Consider the following 6,000-nt stretch of genomic DNA (forward strand, 5'->3'; position numbering starts at 1 on the left):
AATCATTATTCTCAAATATACTGGGTTTATATACCAAACAAACTCACCACACCGTACCATGAAATAGAAAATAATGTTTGTACAAGATTTGGCCAAAAGTCGCTGCGAATAGGGGGAACAGTAATTAATGGACTAGGGATAACTGAAGAATGGCAAATCGTTTAATAATAGTCTATGGGTCAAAATAAAGCTCATAATAAAAGGGACACGAATATGAATAGTTTAGTCACCTAACAATTATACAATAGGAAATATACACATAGTATTGACCCATAAATAGTTCTCAAAAGTTACCATTCGTAAATCGCTTCGGCATATAACAACATGAGTCTAAAATTATAAGAGCGAGCAAAATTAAACAGAAAAAACCTTTTGACGGGTTGAAGGTTTGACAAGCACACCTCGGTTTAGATTGTGAGGCACTCGACCTCATTTTCAAAGTCAAGAAAAGCTGGAACGACAAACTCTGCCTATCACACTCCAGTCAGTAAATAGAACGATCTCTATGTTCTGGATTTAGTTTTGAAGAAATATTAGTACACAGTCGCCCATAAGACACAACCCTTGATACAATCAGGACAATAAACTCGGAGTGGCTCACTAGAATTTAAACTAGAATCAGTTTCATGCCTTGAAGATCTATTACATTAACTTCAAACATAAATGAAACTTGAAGATTTGGCTCAAACCACATGATGAGATTGGGTATCACTCGCAATTTCTCCAACTAAATAGTCGTGGAAATGTGTATTATAGTGAAGGAAAATCTCCTGAGCAATTAACTATTCAGAACCATGGGGTGCTCAAGAACCAGACAGTATCAAATGTGTATTTGGTCCTACATGTCCGAGATTTCTCAAATGACTAACAAGAGATAAATCTATTCATCGATATCATACAAGGATATAATAATATTTCAGTTGTTGATGGGAATAGTTCCAAGGCAGGCAACCCCACGTCTTCTAAAACATATTGGTTTGTTTAGATCCCTTCTTGCTCGCGAAAAGTTACTTAAACATTCCAAATATTTATGAATGATTCTATGATAATCAGAAGTATTTGAATTGTAGTATAAACTAGTAATCCCAGGAATAACGTAATTTAATCAAGAAATATCAGATGAGCCCGAACGAATGTATTGTATTTGGAATTCAAAATTTACAACAGTCATCAATACGAAGAAGTCATTGATTTATTTAAACATCACATCCGCCACAGCTCAAATTGGAGTGTAAGTGTCTGTAGTCGATTGTTTGTCTTCTTCTTAAGTTCATCTTACATCTGTCCAACAGTGCATTGGATGTAGACTCTGTATTATCTAGAATGCACTCATTAGTATTAGAATTAACAACCGAAATTGGAACAGACTCACCCGGGTTCTGGAATTGTATACAATCAGCATGTCGGTTGTGTAGTGAAACCATTGATATTTAGAATTTGCATCATATACTTTCCAACAATATCCTCCCCCACGAAATAATGTTGGGTCCTTACGTCGCAATGTTTTAGCAAATATGACGTTCCCAATTTGCATTATCTTCTCAAATCTCACGCATCGACTACTGTATGTATTTGGGGATAAACACTGATATATAATTTGAGGTATTCCATCATGTGACTTTGACTTGAATAAAAATTATGATACATATTCTTTTTGTTATTCATATTAGAATACACAGATAGATATGCATTGATATATGTAATTAACACATGTGATTCAATTAGGCTTGATTTACCTGCGAAACAATCGAATAGAAAACATTCATCTGCCTCATATTCATTAGGATAATCTTGGACTTGATTTGGATTCTCTGTCTGTGCAAACTTCACTTCTGGGCAAACTGGTTCTCTGGTTGCTTCGGTAAATTTTGCTATCCCCTCTGATTCATCGTACCACTGACTAGGGATTCTACTCATATTCTACACATAATCTCTCCTGATGCTCATAGCACGTGCAAAAGATCTAAATCCACCACTCACGCGAATAATGTGAAGCTTTCTAAACACACTGATCAGTCTGCATCATACTCTGATCTTCCTACAGCTACACTAGACGTGCACCATGTACTTGGACATGACCTGTCACTACCTTGCATCTCGCTTGTAGATATAAATAAGAGTAATCACCTACCGCCTACCCCGACATCATTTGACAGCCCACACATCACACGTTGTGAGCGGTATTTAGACAGTGCGGTTGACCCCATACACACAATAAATCCACAATCGGTCATCCTGTGTAATGGCCAACAGAGTGCACATAAGCCCACCTACAGTAGCCAGCCTAATAATGTAGATCTCGACTACTCACCCAAACATGTACCTTATCCCCCAACTAAGTACGCACAAGATGACCACCCGGTAGACACTTGCAACAAATGTCTATGCAACCAAATAGGCCATAATAATGTTGATATAAACTCTAATAATCTCACCAGTGATAGTTCTAAAAGCAGTCAAATAAAATCTAGCCTCACCCAAACTATTCAAGACCTATTACCGTATAAATACCTAATCAGTGTTCCGGAAAATCCTGATCTCGAAATTATAAAAAACACTGAAAAAATAATTGACCACATATCAGCTGAAGTGCTGAAAAGACTTCAGTGTATGCACAATGTCATTGCGTATAATATACCTGATAGTACGAATCTGAAGCTTGCTAAAAATACTCTACTACAAGAATGTGGACTGTCGCAATCTTGGTGTGTAGCAAGAAGATTACGTAAAACACAGACTAAAGCCTCTTGTCCCATTCTATTTCAGTTTGGTAGTATCATAGAAGCCAATCACCTCCTTAAAAGTCAGTCTTTACTGAGGCGCGTTCCAACCTTTAAGAAAGTTAGAATCACCCATGACAAGACTGCCATCCAACGTCGAAACTCCAATGAAGTGCAAAACAATCAACCCAGCCTACATGGTAGCTGCAGTTACAACGTTGGCCATAGCGCTATCCCTAAAACACCATACCCCACCCCTCCCAAAAACGGAGGCACGCCGCATACTGCTACTAGTCCTAAGAACAAGACTAAACACCAGGCAGCTGTAACCATTCACCCTAAACCCAAACACTCAACTACAACAAAATGCCCACCCACCTATGCATCTACAGTTTCAAAGCACTCTTCTTGTGTCTCCAATGAAAAGCCAAAACCCAAGCCTCACATCAATCGCTCTAATAGCTATAACCGCCCAAACACTGTAATGCGAAATAATACTAAATTCTCTCTAAACACCCATAAGTACTCCAGATCTCTCAATACACAACATGCACCTACTCATAGTAGTCGAATGCATTACAACAAGCATAATGAACTGGCAGTACCCCCATACCCTAACGTGAGGTTACGCCCGACAAAAACCACACTTACACATGATGCCAATAAGCCATATAGCTTGAAACATGCAGGTTACAGGAATCAGCACAGCCCACACAACAGGAACACCACCCCCGGCAACAATGTCAGACAATCATGCAATAATTATTTGAAACATACAACTCCCCTAACTACCCGTAATAGGAGTAGAACACCCCACTGCACACAAGACAATCATAATGTTGGCCTGCTTGGGGACCCACCTATCGATTCTAAATACTACCAGAACCAAACCGCCCTTTATAACTCTCTGATCTCCCCTAATTTGGCACACACACCACCTCATCCTTTTTTATCTCTCTCCCCCTCAACAGTATTGCTATGGGGTCCCCAAATGTTGAGGGCGACAATTCCACTATTCTGAGACCACCTTCTATATACTCCGACCTGATGGGGAGTGACACATCTTTCTCACCGTCGATAACTGTCTCTAGTCTTAAAAGCTCCTTGACGGAACATGATCACCCCCTGAATACACCGCCTATCCATTTAACTCACCCGATTCTACCCAACACTCGTGAACATACTTCTTTCGCCAAACTAACCTCCGACCACCTTTCTCCCGTTAACTATGCTGGTATTAAACTAAACAAACAAGAACGTAGAGCCAGTACTCCCACTTTTTCCTCTTCTCATAGTAAAAGCGACAAACCACAGGGTTTACAGCACACCATTTTATTAGACAAACACTCATCCTTCCTGACACTAATGTTAATTAATGCCCGATCTATTCAGAATAAGATGACTCAACTACGCGCCCTATTACTTTTACACAACCCCTCACTTGTTTTGATAACGGAAAGTTGGTTGTCCTCCGATATCACAGACACGTACCTCCAAATAGACACGTATGAGCTCTTCCGCTGTGATCGAGTCACCAAGAAGGGTGGCGGTTGTCTCATATATGCATCAAAAAACATGAGGGCGGAAATCTTTAGTGATCATACCCTCAGTAAAGTACCAGATTCGATATGGCTTACTGTACACACCCTTGAAAGTAAAATACTAATCGGATGTATATATCGAGCTCCGAATACCCCCAGTCTGACTGACAACATTATAAGTGAGTCATTTGCTAAGGCCGCCTCGCTTGACTTCGCCTACAAAATTGTCTGTGGTGATTTCAACCTTCCTAACATCAACTGGAAGACACATTCTGGCCCACCGTGCTACGAAGGAATACTAAGGTCCTTAGACATACACGGTTGGCAGCAACATGTTAACCTGCCTACACGAAATCACAACATTCTTGACTTGATATTCTGTCACAATGTCACACCAACATCAATGGTGGTTGGCGAGAAGTTCCATAATAGCGATCATAAAATAGTCTTCTGCACCCTTCCGATTCTTGCCAAGCGCAAAAAATTAAAGACATTAAATACATGTTTCCAATATAGAGACTATGCAAACGCCGACTGGAGTAACTTTCGGTTTCTTATGAAGCATTCTGACTGGAACACTTTCTTCACCAGTGATAACCTTTTAGAAACACTGGAAATATTCAATACTACCACCAAATCTGCACTAGACACTACCATCCCTTCTAAAATTGTTTTCAAAACAATTGCTCCCTACATCAACCAAAAGGCTAAGTCTAAGCTACGAAAACTAAGAAAGACGTACTTTACATCAAAAGACTTTAGTGCCCTGCACCAGGTATACTCTGTACTTGAAGGAGTGCAAAGTCATCACAACAAAAACAAACAGACAGAAGAACGTACTGCGCTCACAGCTGCATCTAAAGTCCAAAACTTATGTCGGCTCCTTGCAAAACGGATGAGAAAGAACGAAAATCACAACATTCACTCTTTACTGCACGATGGCGTGACGTACTATGACCAAACCGTCATATGCGAACTGCTAAGTGAATGGTTTTCACAAAACGGGAATACATCTAATGCCCCAGATTTTAACATAAAATGCATAAGCAAAAGCCATATTAGCACCATAAACTTTGACATTAGGAGTATACATACCGCCATCAAAACCCTTAAGCCGAATGCGAGCTCTGGTGTCGATGATATACCATCAATTCTCTATAAAATGTCGGGGCCGGATATACATACGTTACTGCTCAAAATATACACATTATCATTAGAGGCGGGTACATATCCTGAAGCCTGGAAGGTAACGTATGTTCTTCCCAAACACAAATCAGGACCGAGAAACCTGGTCGGAAACTACAGACCTATAAATATCACTCCAGTTATTTCGCGCATAATGGAAAAAGTGATACAAAGTCAACTATCTGATCACCTACTTAAGGAAGAACTAATAGACCCAACACAACATGGTTTCATTAGAACAAGATCATGTAGTACATGTCTGATAGACTTCTTCAACGAGGTTACTCGCATACGTGACCAGAAAAAGCTAGTGATTATACTTTATTTCGATATAAAGAAAGCCTTTGATAAAGTACCCCATAATCTTCTAATCAACAGACTCCAGTCAGTTGGAATTATAAACCCCCTATTGCAATGGATTAAGTCTTTCCTCACAAACAGATACCAAATAACCAAGCTTAACTCTACAACATCCACACCTCGACCAATAACCAGTGGTGTTGTGCAGGGTAGTGTCTTGGGTCCATTGCTCTTTATAATTTATATCAACAATA

The sequence above is a fragment of the Schistosoma mansoni genome (assembly GCF_000237925.1).
Source record: "Schistosoma mansoni, WGS project CABG00000000 data, supercontig 0250, strain Puerto Rico, whole genome shotgun sequence".
In the NCBI taxonomy this organism is placed as follows: Eukaryota; Metazoa; Platyhelminthes; class Trematoda; order Strigeidida; family Schistosomatidae; genus Schistosoma; species Schistosoma mansoni.